General features: G+C 39.1%; 2 long non-coding RNA genes across 2 annotated transcripts in view; one reads left to right on the top strand and one right to left on the bottom strand.

Annotated features, from left to right (window-relative positions):
• The window catches only part of LOC144581624 (uncharacterized), a 105,292-nt gene extending 96,116 nt beyond the window's left edge, over nucleotides 1-9,176 (bottom strand). Inside the window, exon 1 of the long non-coding RNA XR_013532689.1 lies at nucleotides 9,063-9,176. This is a non-coding gene — a long non-coding RNA (uncharacterized LOC144581624). The remainder of the gene's footprint in view (nucleotides 1-9,062) is intronic.
• A 127-nt stretch (nucleotides 9,177-9,303) lies between these two features.
• On the top strand, nucleotides 9,304-15,475 carry LOC128931405 (uncharacterized). The gene is made up of 2 exons (XR_008479767.2): nucleotides 9,304-9,377; nucleotides 11,614-15,475. It is a non-coding gene; the product is annotated as an uncharacterized LOC128931405 (long non-coding RNA).
• The last annotated feature ends 1,649 nt before the right edge of the window (nucleotides 15,476-17,124 follow it).

Here is a 17,124-nt window from a genome sequence, read left to right as displayed (position 1 = left end):
TGTGTGTGCATGTGTATATATTTCCAGAGAATGTATGTGAGTATGTTTGTTATCTCCAGAGAATATGTGTGTATATGTGTGTGTGTATATGCGTAAAACAGGATATATATATATATATTATTTTAAAGAACTGGCTTACACAATTTGGGGAGCTGACAAGCATAAAATCTGCAGGTAATACTGGCAGGCTGATGACCCAGGAGAAAATCGATGTTACAGTCTCAAGCCTGAAGGCAGTCTGAAGGCAAAATTCCCTCTTCCTTGGGGAACCTGAGTCATTTATCTTAATGCCTTCAACTGACTGGATGAGGCCTACTCTCATTATGGTTGGTTACCTGCTTTACTCAAAGTTTACTGATTGAAATGTTAATATCATCTTAAAGAAATCTTCTTAGTGACAATTTGACTGGTGTTTGACTCAAAACTGGCAAAACTGAGTGCTATGTCCTACCTCTGCTGATATATAATACAACACATCATGATCCTGTGTTATTAAATCCTGTTAGGTCTCAAGATGAAGGCCTACTCTGTGGTTCACACAGACAGTAGTGAAAGCATTGGTTTCACACGTTCATAACTGATCACCATTCACATACACACAAATCCATATCTAGCTTTAATATTCTTCCTCAAAAAAATGAAAAAATAAATATCTAATCAGAAAAAAAAGAAAGTTTTCCAAATAATTAAAACACTATTTGACCATTTATATTATGGTTTAGAAAAAAGTAACTGTTAACTGAACTGTTGCAACGTGTCTTAGGAACTTAATACAAAATATGGAATCACTGTTCAATTAAAATCTCAATGTGTGTCCTATTTTGATGAGTGTAGGTAAATTTTTACCAGCCTAAATTATCTTTATAAAATGCATGCACAATAGCTGAGCTAGAGATTGTTTCTTATACCATGTCAGAAAAAGAGATGTAGCCTCAGCTCAGGTTACTACTCTGCATGCAATGCATCACAGATTCCGGTATGGTAAACTATTCATCATTTGTCAATGCCCTATCTGGGATGATGCTGGAAATGCTCTCACATCACTCCCAGCACATATTTCCTTCTGAAATTCAGCCCACAAATCACTTCATGTATCATTTTCTGATTTTCTTTAAGTCCTAAATTCTTGTGTAATACCATAGCATTTTGCATGCATTTCAGTGTGAGCGTGCACACCATATTAAACTGTGATCAACCATGCACCTATCTTTGGCTGGATTGCGCTGCATCAACTTGGATAAAGTTATAAACTATATTTCCCAGTTCCTTGAGGAGCTCCACTTTTTTTCTGTTTTATTTTTTTAGAGATTGGGTCTCTTTCTTTTGAGCAGGCTGGAAAGAAGTGCACAATTATAGCTTACTGCAGCCTCAAACTCCTGGGTTCAAGCAATCCTCCTGCCTCAGCCCCTCAAGCTGGGACCACAGGCACACACCACCATCGCACTTGGCTAAAATTCAAGTTTCCAGTTCAAAAAAGGAATTTAAGAAAGATTTGGAAAATGGGAGCCTTAAGTTATTTATTTGTATAATCAAACAGAAAGCTTTTATGGCTAGTAAACAAATGGATGTCTCGCTCTAATCACCACAATAGAATTTATAGCCCTATTCACAGGCCAAGAGCCTTCTGAATGGAACGGAAGCCTGATCTCTTTAGGGAAGGAACACTATATGGTCAGAAATTAATAATTTAAATCTTCCTCTTATCCATTTTCAAAGGTTTCTGAATCTATTTACCAGGTCACTGTGCTTTGTGGAAGAGAAATAAATACTCTTCACAGGCTCTAAAGTGATACTTATTCTTAGGAACCCAAAGTGTTATTATGGTTCATTAATCAAAGTAGGAGTTTACAGAATTGATTAATGTAGTTTTAGCACAGTTCTATCTCACATAGGGCCAGAAAGTCCTCAAATTTATTCAGTGTACATATTTTTTTCCAATTCCAAAATGCACAGTTGGAATCAAAATTCTCAGCCCTGGAAACATTTCTATATGGGTTTCCTGAGTTGTGGACTGACAACTATTACAGAAGAAATGTAAAGCTGAACTATCTATTATCAAAGTAATAAAAGTAATACCACCCTCATGGAAGACATGTGGAGACAAATGGAAGACAGCTCCATCAGGAACCTAAAAGATGCAGGGACTGTTCAGGAGACTTGGATCTTGGAAAACAGCAATAAAATACCATAAACTTAACCATATGGTGACTTCAATGGTAGCTGCTGTTCAGTTGTGTGTATTTAATTGAAAAAAAATGAATACAATCCATTACCACATTATGTAGCTATGAATCTGGTGAATGCTTTTATGTCTATATTTTTTCATGAAGGATACTGAAACAATTTGCTGTCAGCTGGCAGAATCTGTAAAACTGTTTAAGACTCTATCAACATTAACTCTTCAGTCCTATATAATAATGCAGTCCAAGGGAATCTTGGTGACCTCTGCATTCCACAGGACATGATGCTGGCCCTCTACAGTGCTGATCAGACCTGGGGAGCACAAAGTCACAAATATCCCAGGCACCCTGACCAGAGACACACATGAATTCCAGGAAAGGGAATAAATACCTAAAAATTCAATGCACTCCCACCTTCTTGGACATCTTGGCGAGAGGTCCAGCATTCAGAGGGCACATTGAGATACAGGGCAAAGGCCTCTTTGGATCTGTAGTATGCTACTTTGACCTTTTTAATGATAAATCTTAGAGGCTGTCACAGCATTGAATGGTGACAATACTGCTCTACAGATAGGTCTGGGCTATTATACAAGTTGATCTGCTATTGGGGCCTCATGACCCAGCAGATCCAAAAGTATCTGACGTGTTTGTGGCACGTGCAAATGCTGTTTAGAACCTTTGCGAGGTCGTTGTAGAAGCACAATGTGCAACTTCAGGATGTTGGAGCAAAGCTTTGTCATTTGCACACAGAGTGCTCTCTTTTGACAGCTCCTGCACTGCTACTGGACCCTAGCAGAGACAGAATGTCTGACTCTAAGCCACTAAGTAACTATTTAACCTCTTCTGCCCTTCAACAACTGGGAGATGTCCGAAGCATAAAGCAAAGAATAGTGTGCACAGTAGCACTCATATATTATGAGTTTTAGTTTTATATATGAGATTGGGCTCAAGCCAGACCCAAACGTGACAGTGAGAGGCTCAGATTTGCATGGCTCCTCCTCTTGCTTCATTAATTGCTCTCTCTCAACCTAAGCATACTAGAACATTGATGGAGGAGGAAAATACTGAGTCTGGCTTACAGGTGATTCTATGTAACATGCTGGTATCATCTAAAAGTGGAGAACTGCAAGATTACTGCCCCATCCAGGAAACACCTTCAGCAGCCCCATTCTTCAGGAACTGTCAAGGACTGTGGCAAAGGAAACCCTTTCTGTGGTAGAACTCCAAAAAATGTCCCTGGTGTTCATTTTTCCTGGAAGGAAATTATCAGCGGTATATATCGATGTACATAACCTAACAGATTGCCCAGATAATACAAAATTTCAAAGGAACAGAATTGAAAAATGGGTAACAAAGAGGTGTGGGGAAGAGGTGTGTGGCTAGCTAGTCCTCTCAATAGTCACAGTATAAAAATATTTTTTTTTCCACTGTAAACGCTCTGAAAGAAATGCTGGGGTACAGAATGGGGTATGTAGAAGGGATTAAATCAGTAATTATCAGGATTTAGAAGGGGAGTCACCGATGCTTTTGAAAACAATGTGATGTAGAGCTTGTCTCCAAAAAAATACATGTATATGATACATACTTTACACTTTCTGAAAGTTCATGAACCTTCTAATCAGATAAACTATGTCTACAAATCTCTTAGACTAAAGGTCAACAACATCATTTTCAATAGCACAGATCTGAAAAGAATTATCAACTAAATACCTGATTTAAAGTGAAGAAACAATGCTTTAGAGCTTAGCCTCCAAGTAGAAAGCCTACTTAACTGGGTACTTTAACATACTAGAATCTATCAAGTCTCTTTCCCATTCAGTCTGTTTTATTCTCTTTGCCTCGTTCACTCTCTAAAACAAAAGAACCAGAATACTTTATGAATAATCTCAGAGATCAGCTAACCTAACCTCCCTCTCCCTGAGTTTTACTGATGAATAAACAGACCCCCAAAGGTAAGGTGAGGCACCAGCATAGTGACAAAATCAGACATAATTTTTAGAATAGTTATAGTATACTTACTTTCTTTGTGCTACCATGTTTGTGTTTTACATGTATTGAATAGCTTAATTCTCACACAATTCTACTAGTTTCATCTCCAAGAAAACTGTGGCTTGAGAATTAACTTGTCCCAAGTCACATCGTTGGCATATAATTAAAATACTTGGTACATGGCCTGACATGGATGGGTATTAAGTGAGTAAATAATGGCAGTGTCTTTCCTTTTTCTTGTTCCTTCTTGATAGAATTATCTGATGATGAAAGAACCCAGACTCAATTTTCCCAACTTTAGAGCCTTTACTACCTATGATCCCGCATTCCTGTCTTTCTTGCCATTCCTGTTCTGTCTCTCAACCTGACAATTAAGAATTTATATCTGACCAAATAAAACTCGCATACTTTCTATGACTTAACGTCAGAGTGTCCCTTGTCAGTTTCCCTCACCACCTCTAAGAAAGGCTTATCTATATTAAGTTCCTTCTTACTTATTTGTACTTTCATGTTCCCCCAAAATTTCACATTTATATATAAAAATATTTTGTTGCTAGTTTAAATAATTTTCTGCATAATTCAATGGTTATAAATATTTATCCCCAAAATAATATGATCTATTTTTCTTTATTTATCCTCACTATATATTTCCTTTAACTGAGATCCAGCCATCTGACATGTTTAAGTAGACTTGATTTAATATAAAATAATAAAGTAACCCTCTTAAGAAAATGTTCAAAGTGACATTTGGAAATCAGGGTCTTTCAAGAGAGATTTTAACATTTATTATTGTAGTTATCCTTATCAATATTTTCCCTAAAATTATATTGCAACTCTTTCATTAGGTCAGTAAAGATCTTCTTCTGGAAACTTCCTACTTCCCTTTCCATAAAATGGTTAAATTTCTTTAACCGTTTTCTTCTAATTCAAATGCTTTACCACATGACTTCTTTTTTAGATCATTATGGAAAAGAAAGAATATTGCTGAGTGTAAAGGATTCCTGGACTCTGAAACATCAAAATTTCAAACACTAATTATTCTAGTATAAGTTATAACCAGCTCATCTTGACACTAGTGAAGAAAATAAGACCTAAATATGGTTAGCATAAATCAGATAGATTATATTTGATCAGTGAACATGAATTAAGAGTTTAACAGCATTACGCATAAAAAGAATAAAAATGAGGGAATAGCGTATTTTTTAGTTTTGTAAACAAAATGCAAGTTTTCAGGCCAAGTAATTGACTTTTCTAAGTGGTTTGATTAATTGTAAAACCTGAGGGAGTAAAAGTTCATTTAGTCATACTTTGTTTTATTGTAAACTTTGCTTTATTGTGCTTCACAGATACTGTCTATATATATATATATATATATATAAATTGAAGGGTTGTGGCAGCTTTGTGCTGAGCAAGTCTATCAGTGCCATTTTTCCAACAGCATGTGCATACTTCATGTATCTGTGTCAAATTTTGGTAATTCTCACAATATTTCAAGTGTTTTCTTCTTCTTATATCTGTTACGGTGATGTGTGGCAAGTGATCTTTGATGTTACTATTATAATTGTTTGGGGGTGCCAAGAGCCACATCCATGTAAGACTTTAAGCTGAACTGGTAAACGTGTGTGTTCTGACTGCACCACCAACCAGCTGTTCCACATCTCTCTCTCCCCTTAAGTCTCCCTGTTCCCTGAGACACAATGTTAAAATTAGGCCAATTAATAACCCTATAGAGGCCTCTAGATGTTCAAGTGAAAGAGAGACTTGCAAGTATCTCACTGTAAATCAAAAGCTTGAAATGGTTAAGCTCCGCAAGGAAGGCATGTCAAAAGCTGAGACAGGTTGAAAGCCAGGCTTCTTGTGCCAAATGGTTAGCCAAGTTGTGAATGCAATGGAAAAGTTCTTGAAAAAAAAAAAAAAAGTGCTACCTCAGTGAATACGGGGATAGTAAGAAGGTGAAACAGTCTTTTTGCTCACCTGGGGAACATTTTAGTAGTCTGGGTAGAAGATTCAAACCAGACATTTCACTCCCTTAAGCTTATGTCTAATCCAGAAAGAAGCCCTAATTCTCTCTTTTTCTATGATGACTGAGAGACATAAGAGCTGCAGAGGAAAAGTTTAAAGCTGGAAAACATTGGCTCGTGAGGTTTAAGGAAAGAAGCTGCCTCCGTACATAAAAGTACAAGGTAAAGCAGTAAGTGTTAATGTAGACACTGCCACAAGTTATCCAGAAGATCAAGCTAAGATCATTTATAATGGTGGCTACACTACACAACAGATTTCAGTGTAGACAAAATAGCCTTATATGGAATGAGATGCTGTCTAGGACTTCATCTGACATGCATTATTGTGATATTCACTTTATTGAGGTGGTCTGGAACTGAACCCCAATATCTCTGACATATGCCTGTAATTTACAAGGGGGAAAACTTTCTGCTGTTACATTCAAAATGGATTTTGAAGGAGCCAGCTTTTTTTTTTTTTTTTTGAGACGGAGTTTCGCTCTTGTTACCCAGGCTGGAGTGCAATGGCGCGATCTCGGCTCACCGCAACCTCCACCCCCTGGGTTCAGGCAATTCTCCTGCCTCAGCCTCCAGAGTAGCTGGGATTACAGGCAGGCGCCACCGTGCCCAGCTAATTTTTTTGTAATTTTAGTAGAGACGGGGTTTCACCATGTTGACCAGGATGGTCTCGATCTGTTGACCTCGTGATCCACCCGCCTCGGCCTCCCAAAGTGATGGGATTACAGGCTTGAGCCACCGCGCCCGGCCTGAAGGAGTCAGTTTTCTATATCAGTTGACTTTCTTTGCTCAGAAAGTCCAGCAACATGTTGCTCTAGGGCTTAGTTTAAAAAATGTTATTGTGTTCAAAGTATTTAAAACTTTCTAAGACTTAGTATCTATTTCTTGGTTAGCCCTAAGAAAAAGAGAGATCACATGCAGTGTCTGATCCAAAACCACAAGCATGCTGCACACTTGGCCTATTAAGGATTCATGTTAGAAACTGTCAACTGAGATGTTCATTATCTTCTTTTTAAGTTGCTTGTGGATCCACTTTTTTGGCCCAAAATATTTCATAGAATGACACTGACATGTTTTGAATATATGTTCCACCAAATCTCAAGCTGAATTGCAATCCCCAATGTTGGTGGCTGGGGCCCAGTGGGAGGTGTCTGGGTCATGGAGGTAGATCTCTCATGGCTTGATGCTGACTTCCTGATACTGAGTTCCCACAAGATCTGGTTGTGATAAATTATGGCACCTCCCCACCGTTTTTCTCTCTTACTCCTGATTGGCCTTCCATCATAAATAAAAGCCCCCCAAGTCCTCCACAGGAGCCTAACAGATGACAGCACCATGCTTGCACAATCTGTAGAACTGTGAGCCAATTAAACTTCTTTTCTTTATAAACTACCCAGTCTCAGGTATTTCTTTAGAGCAATACAAGAATGGACGAATACAGACACAATACTTTTCGTGGTCAATTCTTCCAAATTCTCACCTTGTATTCCCAATGCTGCCCTAACTGGAGTTGGGGAGTTTCATCATATTCTCTTCAATACAAAGATTGTGAGTATCTGTGAATACTTTTAAGACAATTTTTGTATTCTGCCATCAGGCTTCCTAAGCTACTTTGTGGATCCACATGCAACAGAATCAGAATTTTCAAAGCAGTCACCAAACATGTAATTGACAGCTTAAAAAAATGAGATTAACAAGCACCAAAGATGTTATTCTCTAGTATTTCTTTTAGCAGCATTCCATCGCTGTCTTTTTCTTCCACTTCAAAACTCTGCAAAATTGCTGCAGAATATGAAGCAACTGTTCTAGTAAAGTGAGTGTTTTTTTTAGCCCACTGCAAAACATCTATTCACCCATGTTTAAATATCTTGTTCACTCTCTTCTAAGAATGTACTTGGGAAAATAACAGGATGCCAACCAGAACAAGGTCATTACCATTTTCTGCAGATAGACTTTTACAGTAGGTGTGAAAAACCTCATCCTGAATAATGGTGGCTGTAGTGAAAAGAAGCACGAACACAAGAGTGACTTGTGAACGTGATTCATAAAGCTGCCAGCGCCCCAGTGTGGCAACAGCAGATGAATTTTGCTATGTTAACAAAATCATTTCATTGTCACTTTTCTTCAACAGTACCCAAATTTTAAAAAGAATCAAGTATAATGATGAAATACCAGAAAAGTATCATTTGAGATCACACTTCACACAATGAAAATTATCCATGTTTATGAAAATAAAGATCTGTTTCCAAAAGAATAACAAAGTATTCACAATACCTTATAAACACCCAGGACATCAGGGACTTTGATCCCTTTATTCCAAAGCCTAGAAAAGGTGCCCAGCACCTAATACCAATACTAACTTTTGAACATTTACCACGTGCCAGGCACAGTTCTGATATGCTCCACGTTTCAACCTAAGGCTTACAGGCCACCAGCGAGCCTATAAAGCTTCAGTTTATATATATGAGAACTGAAGCCCGGGGTTAGTCTTCCCAGACAACACAAGTTAGAAGCAGATGGGTTCAAACGCAGGCCACGCATGTCTAGAGTATGCACACTTTAAGGCTTGCAGAAAAAACTGTGTTGGATAGGATCAAACTAGCTTTAGAAAATAGTCGATTTTTTGGGTAAAACGTCAAATGTCGGATACGTCGAAGCATGTGTAGCCCTCAGAGGGGTCATGCCCATGAAGGAAAACATTTGGTTTAGCAAGTAGGAAAGTGAGAGAAAGAATGAAACAGGAAAATAAAAGGATCGTGATGCGGGGCAGAGGCCGCCCGCCCAGACCTAAATGCCTCGCGGACAAAGCGGGGACACCTCAGCAGGACAGAAAGGAGGGAAACTCCAGACACGGCCCACTTATATATGAGAGAACCTCAGATCCCACGGGACAGGAGTTCCTGGAACACACGCGCTGGCCGAGCCGGCTAAGGGAGGCGAGAGGCCGACGCTTCAGTTCACCTCTCGTGGCTGCGGAAAAGCCACAGACACTATTGCGCAGCAGCTCCGCGCATGCGCAACACGGGGAGACAACGCCCACACTCCAGGCACGCTGTGATTGGCCCCAGCGACCCTCAGACCGAGATTCCTACTGGTCCCGGGGACCGCGCGTGCGCACTTTGGGTGTGCGGATGAGTGCGTGCTGGGTGGAGGTAGCGCTTCCTGGGCATACCTGGCCCGCGCCACCATGGTGAGCGCTCACGCGGTAGTGATTCGGCTTTCAGCCGCCCCCCTAGCACTGGCCTGATAGGGACGCTTCCAGAGGCGGGAAGGGCAGCCGGTTTGCTCGCGTGGTTCCCACACCCCTCAGGCTCCGAGGGGCGCTGCGGGGGCTGGTGCGGGCTCGGCCGGGGGGACCCCGGGAGCGCGTCTCTGGGTCCCCCGTCAGCCTCTCCGGGACGGTGTGAGGCCCTTCTCCGCCTGCCTCGCCTTTGGCTCTAGACGGTTTCTAGACCCTGGGAAACTGTACGCGGGGACGTGGAAAACGGGGGGAGTGCCGGCGAGGGGCACACTCCGGGGACCCTGGGACTTTTCGAGCGCCCACCCGGCGGGACGCAGCCGTGAGCCCTGCCCGCCGCTGCTGCGGCGCCGCCCCTGGGCCTGCCGAGGCCGGGGCCTCCGCTGGGAGTCGTGGGAAGGTGGTGCCGGGATGTGGGGTCTGTCCCGGGGATGAGGGGGCTGATCTGGGAAGCCCTGGGGATGTATGTGGCTCCTGGAAAATGACACACAGGTTAGCTGCGGTAAGGTTTTCAACACAACTTTTCCGCAGTACTGGATCATGATAACTATATAGCCTTTTACGTAGTACTTTTTGGGAGTTACTCATTTTAACAGATGCTGTGTTGAATGCCCTCTGTTTTCCTGTGCAGTTCTCATCTCTAGAAGTGGAGAATTGAAGAAGATACATCCAGTTATTTTATTTTTTAATGTGTTGGCAAATAGTGATTTTATCCTTTGCTTTCTTTAAGGTTTAATTTGCCCTTAGGTAGACAGAGAAGCATAAACTGCTTTCTTTAAGGTTTAATTTGCCCTTAGGTAGACAGAGAAGCATAAACTTAATTTTAATTACAACTTGGTTCCAGTTTAAAAACCTCAAGTGTGATTTGATTTTCAGCTTAGATCTTTCCTTACATATCTTTCCTGACACTTCCTCAGATTTAGAAAGTGTGAGGATGAAAACTATGAATGTGCTTTACTTTTGATAATCTGTGAATGTCAACTAAGACAATGTTGAGAGTATTAGACCTGTTTTTCGAACTCTTTGAGAGTATAGACAGTTTCACTTGGGTTCTATGATTAATTTGGTAAGTATAAGGATGGAATCAAGAAACCTGCACTTTTCATTGACTTGCCTTTGATTTTGTTCCTCAAAAACTGGGACAACAAAAATACCCAATTAGGACTACTGTTTCAGGCATTGTCCAATTGCATTTATCAGGTCTTAATATATTCATTCCATGAGGAATCTAAAATCAACTCAATCAAGCAGATGCCCAAGGTTACACATCTAATAAAGGGCACATTCCCGTATCAAGCCCATGTAATCTGACTCTAGATTCTGAGTTTGAACTGCTCTATTTCTGAATTGGAGTTTAACTTCTCTCTTATCCCTAGATTAATGATGAGTATTTTCTCTCTCTCACTCAAGGTAATGGTAGTTAACTCTAATCAGAACGGTAATTTAGCATATCTCTAGTAGAGTAGCTGCAGATTTATCCTACTCTAAAATTTTTACACTATATCTTACCTGTCTTTTATAAATGAAGGGACATCTTTCTGTAACACATGGTAACATTGTATAATGTTTGAACAGCCAAAGATAGATGAATTTAGCCAAAGGCATTTCAGAGAAAACATAGATCAATTTCATGTATTTTTATTAAAGTAATTTTATTAAAACATAAATACTGAATTATTTAGGCAAGTTGCAGTTTAGATGTAGCTTAACCACTAAGCTATGCTTCCTCTTTTTTCCGTGTGTGTGCGTGTGTGTATACATGTGTTTTTCCTAAAAATGTATCCAGGTTTAGTACTTTCAGGATGTGCCTTGAGAGATGAGGGGAGGGAGTTAGACACAAAGATAAATTAACAGGTTAACAGGATACAGGTCCTGAAAGTTCTTAGATGCCTGTTAAATAGTTTAGACTTCACTCTGCGGGAAGTAGGAAGATTTTTGAAAGACTACAGGAAGGACATGATAGTTTGCAAGTTAGCACTATCACAGTGGCTGTAGACCTAAGAGTAGATGAGAAGGATGGGTAGAAAGGTTAGGAAATGAAATTTTCCAAAGAAAAACACGGAGGGAACTGAAGGAGTGATCTTGGACTTAGAGCCAGGTAGAAAGTTTAGAGATTTAAGGAGAATTTGGTAAGAGATTTATTGTGAATCCTACATCCTAAAATTTTAATATTTTTTTTCTTTTCTAGAGATGGTAAATAGCCAAAGACGTCAGTGACACAAACACAGTAAGCATAGTAGGAGCTGAAAAACTAGAAGCAATGAAAATGTCAACTATTTTGATCAAAAATTAGCAGTGTCTTCAGAATTTGATCATAAAACTAGAAATTAAAGGATGAGAAAACCATTTTTCTGAAGCTTATACTTTCACATTTCCTAGAGAGCATATTTGTATGGATGGGGGTAGGTAAACACTCCGCAAAATTTTCTTTAAAAAGAAGAAACCGTCCTGGTTTGATGTTACATAATCACCAGCTGCCACCTGCTCCCCATACGGCTCTGTTGCTTGCAGGCACCCCTGAGCTGAGAGGCAGGCCCTCGCTCCCAGTGGGCATCTCCCTGGGGCCTTCCTTACACCCTGGAGAACTTCACAGGGAGTCTGTATCTGTATACACAAAGGCTTCCTGGTCCAGATGTAGATACTAGGGCTGACTGGACATTTAAGTCCTATGGACTTACTCTGCCAAAATTATTTAATAATTAAAAATAATATGAAATTTTTACAAAGTATCCCCTCCATAATATAATGAACTTTGGGGTTATTGCATTTTAATGCACATGTACAGTATAAAAGATTATTAATTTTTTCAAACAGCTATTGTCAAAGCTATTTTGCTCATAATGTTTATGAAAGTGCTTATAAAGTTCATGTTTTATGAGACTAGAGATGTATATTTTGTAATTTCATTCAGGTATTAATATTCACATCCGATGCTGGTTTTGGCTGATGAGATTGACATTGTCTACTTTCAAGCATTTTTAATGTGTAGTATTTCAGAGCAAGTATGAAATAACTAGTCAAATATATACAAATATGCCTAACAATAAGTAGACTTTCTCACACTGATTACTTGAAACAACTAGGTGGGGCGAATCAGATGACCCCGTATTACAGAAGCAACTAATGCAAAGCAAAATAAAGTCACCTGTGTGAGTGCACAGAGGTAGCTGTGGAAGATGAAACACGATTTTAGGCTTTAGTTACACTCTGCTGTGATTTGCTGCCTAGTATTTTTCATTAACCCACAAATACTACAAGTTATGAATTGTTTCTAAGTCTATTATTAAAGATAGTGTTGCTTCATTTCTTCCTAAAATGAAGACATATACAGAGTGTCTATCTTGCCAGTATGTGTTAGAATAATATCTTAATGTGTGTAAATGTTTATAGGAAGCTGTATTTCAAAAAGCTATGTTTGCAGGTAACAGTAACCTTTTAAGGAACTTTTTTATTCAATCTTTTTTTCTCTGTAACTATTCTAGAATTTCTTAATGTAATGTTCAGAACCCTTTTCATTATCTATAATGCTAAGTTTTAGGTAGGTAATGAGAAACTAATAACCTATGGAAAGGTAATGAATGAGGAGGCGAGATGTGTGTCAATGAATAAGTTTGTCAGCCCTTGAATTACGATTTTATTCAGGAGGTGATCATTGTTGAAGCATGTAAGGTAATGGTATGTAAGACTTAAAGTAATTGAGCTAAGATATTATTTGAACTAAGTGTAGAAATAGAAAGGGACATTTTTAATGCATTTAGTTATTTGTATCAGAATATCTAAAAGATTTGGTGTGGCTGTTTACTGGAAACAAATGGCAGACAATATTTCTTGGAGTCATAAATGACAACATAATGTCTCCAACTTCCATAAGGAAGAAGGAAGTGTAGCTTCTTCCTTCACTTTGTCTTGGCTTAGATTTTCCTGTGTCAGAGAAGACTTCCCTGGACGTCAGTGACAGTTATTGATAGTTCATGCTATGAGCTCTTCCCATTTCTCAGTCCTCTTACTGTAGCTGGGGTCATGATACTAGTTATGGCTGATGGGTTAGAGCCTTTAAGGGTACGTGTGTGACTTTGCAGCTCTGGCAGGACAATGAAGGTGCCCCCATGTCTCAGATAATGCAGCCTCCATCAACCAGTGTCCCTGAATAACTAGATCACAGCCACTGCTGACCTGTGGTGGACATAGAATGTGGGTAAGCAATAAACTTATGCTGCACCACTGGGGTTCAGGACCTGGTTTGTTACCACAAATAGGCAACCTCTTCTAGCACCCCTTTCTATCTAAATTTAGCAGCCCTGCCTACTTCACGACTCCCCAACCTTTCCCCTGCCTCAGTATCTCTGTAGCACTGGTCATTGCCTGACCAGTCTTCACTTTCTCACATCACTTCTCCCGGCCTTCTCTCCTGTGCACACACAGTAAAATGTAAACCCCATGCCTGGCCAAAATAAGTATTTGTTAAATAAAGTTTTCCAGTTCTGTTTGTGATTTATCAGAAACAAGGAAATAAATTCTCTGAAAGGTGATCTGTGCTTTGTCAATTCTCATTTAGGGCACTTGACACTTTTTTAATGGCTGTGCATTTTTTATGATGAATATAAAGTATTTAGCAGAAATGTTTTTTATTAAAATCTTTGAGCTTGTGGAATGAATCTAGCAGCCTGTGTGAAATAAAAACTGCTAGAGTCATCTTTCTGCCACATGTAATCATTACATTTAACTCAAGTTCTCCATGGGAGAACCATGCAGAGATGTGAAAATGTGACATCTCTTCCTTCTTAAAATTTGCTCCAGGTTTTCGCTTCAGGTTTCTCCTGGTTTTTGCCTTCCTTTATCCGTGGGAGTTCCCTCTATTTACTTTCACAAGGACATAAAAGATATTTGTATACCCAGGTGTGTGTGAAGGAAGTGAAGGCAAAGGTAGCAGTTATTTCAAGCTGAACATGTTGAGCGGTAAGTTGAGCACTTGGTTTTTGTAGAACCTTCTGTGGCCATCTTCACAGTGCCGTATTTGAAAGAGATCTCTGTAAGCACTGGTCTAAGGGTCCCTGACTGTGAATGATGGATATGGTGACAGTGCGGCCATTGTAGAGACAGGCAGACCAGATATTGGTGACTTTGATTTTAGTTGACAAAGTTTATTTGCTTTTAAGTTTTATAGCAGTACAGCAGTGTGAACTTTAAGTCATAAATTTTCATTTAGAAAGTTCAAAATTTAGTTCAAATGTAAAATATTCTTAATTTAAATAAAAGCTTAAAATTCACTCTTTGTTTTCAGTTGTTTTAAACACAAATGAATCAAGAACATGATTATCGCCTGTTATTACATGTTTATATTTCTGTTGTATACTGAAAGGGGTGTTAAAATGAATGCTGCAGGAGGATTTTGGTTAAAAAATTAGGAAGAGGAGGAATTAGCAGCTGAGACTGAGACAGATGGCCAGTATAGTGAAACAGTACAGAACAATATAGTGTTTTAAGAAGAACCTTAAGGGGCAACCAGGTCTATTATTATCGATAGGTCAAGTAGGAGAAGAACTGAGAAGTATTTATAGGATTTGACAATATTCAGGTCATGGGGACTGAGGAGCAATTTTCATTGAGTGGTAGGCACAAAAACCTAACATGAGTGGTTATAAGAGGAATCAAGGAGAATAAGAATCCATGATTGGTAGAGAATTTGAGTTCAAGACATACTGGGGCTGGGCATGATGGCTCACATCTGCAACTCCCGCATTTTGTGAGGCCAAGGAGGGCGGATCACTTGAGTCCAGGAGTCAAGACTAACCTAGGCAATGTGGCAAAACCTGGTCTCTACAAAAAGTAGAAAAATCAGCCAGGCATGTAAGGTAGTCCCAGCTACTTGGGAGGCTGAGGTGGGAGGGTCATTTGAGCCCAGGAGGTTGAGCAAGGATGCAGTGAGCCTTGATCATGCCACTGCACTCCAGCCTGGAAGAAAAAGTGAGCCCCCGTATTAAAAAAAAGAAGAAGAAAGGAAAAAAACACATTTTTTTTCCTTTCTTCCCCATATTAAAAAAAAGAAGAAAGGAAAAGTCAAGTAAACAAATCTGTTTAAAGTTAGAGAGCTAGATAAGAGAATAATTAAATAAAGCCAGTAGAAGGAAATAGAAAAAAGGCAATGACAGAAAATTGTTTAAAAATAATAAACCTAAACCTGTTATTAAAATCACTAAAAAGTGAGGAAAAGGCAGAAATAGGCATCATGATCAAAAAGAGGGGCACAACTGCACATACAATAATTTCTAAAGAATCCAAACATGCAGTGCTCTCTGTGATCTCTTGTTCCTCAGCAAACATTTCTACATCATGATGGGTGGAAAAATCAGGGTCTAAAGTCACAAAAGTAGGAACTGTGGCACTTCAGAGGTGCAGTAGAGCATAGTGGTTTGAAAGCATACACTCTAGTGCCAGACCACATGGGTTTGAAAATGCCCTGACACTAGCTGTGATTTGGTTAGTGTCTCAGTTTCTCATCTTTAAATGAGGATGATGGGAGTCCTTGCCACATTATGTGAATAAAATAAGTCACTTTGTGAAGAAGCACTTAGAATAGCTCCTAGCATATAGTGAGCACTCTCTAGTGTGGGTATTATTGAGTACTAAAAATTTGTTATATAATTTTCACTCAATTGGCCATAATTTATTCCTCTTCTATAAAATGCAGCCAGGATAAATTAGGATCATAAGTGGCAACTTTATTTGGATCCTGAGGCCTTAGTAAATCCTTTATTTTATCATTTTAAGCATTAGGTGAGAATTCATAAGCTTATTCAAGTTTAAGCTAGATCTATCAGGAGCTAAATGAGTAGGAAACCAATACCCCAAGCGGCCTGCTGACTGCCCAGTCACTCCCATGTGCCCAGGGCCAGGTGTTTCTAAGTGCCTTCTGTTGTGAGTCATGCAGATTATTAATCTAGGAAGCCTGTAAGTTGTTCTGTTGGTGCAATTTGGCTTAAATTACATACATATCAAAGTGGCTTATTACATCAAAACTGTGAAAACCTAATTTAAGTATGTTTAAAACACTTAAGCTGACATGATAAACTTTCCCCATCTGCAGAGGGGCATTAACTCAGTTGCTAATAAAAGTCTCCTTATATATGCTTGTTTTTAAATCTATTTTTCCATATTTTCATCTATATTGAATGCTAATATTTTTCATTTTAAATATTATTGGTTAATACTTAAAGGAAATCCAAACTGTCTTTGAGAACCCTTAGATATTCATGGCCAGAGCTTATGAATCAAGGTTTTCTTAAGGTAGGAACCATTTTGTTGTTAAAATAATTTTTCAGAGAGAGGGAGAATGCTAACATAGATTAGTTTATTTATGTCTAAACAACCTAAGTTTAGCATTTATTGTTTTCTGTTTGTGTGTATGTAAACCATCAGTGTTACCAGAGGCATAGCCAAAGAGGTGAAGATCCAGTTCAGATGCTATAAGGGTGTTGAGCTACTCATGTTTGCTTGATCTGCAGAGTTTAGCACAGATCCTTATTAAACAAGCTAAACGTACCCAGGTGCTAAACACTATGCCACATATTTATGTTGAAAGCAAACAAAAACAGCCTGTGACATCTAGAACTGATCTGACATTCACATTTAGACCTCAATACAAGCTAGTCTAATGTTCATGGCCAGACTCTAGTGTTCTGCCCTTGAGCATGTACAGTCT

This window comes from Callithrix jacchus, chromosome 2 (assembly GCF_049354715.1).
Source record: "Callithrix jacchus isolate 240 chromosome 2, calJac240_pri, whole genome shotgun sequence".
Classification (NCBI taxonomy): Eukaryota; Metazoa; Chordata; class Mammalia; order Primates; family Cebidae; genus Callithrix; species Callithrix jacchus.
Note: the sequence above shows the minus strand (reverse complement) of the source record. Positions and strands in the feature narration are given on the sequence as shown.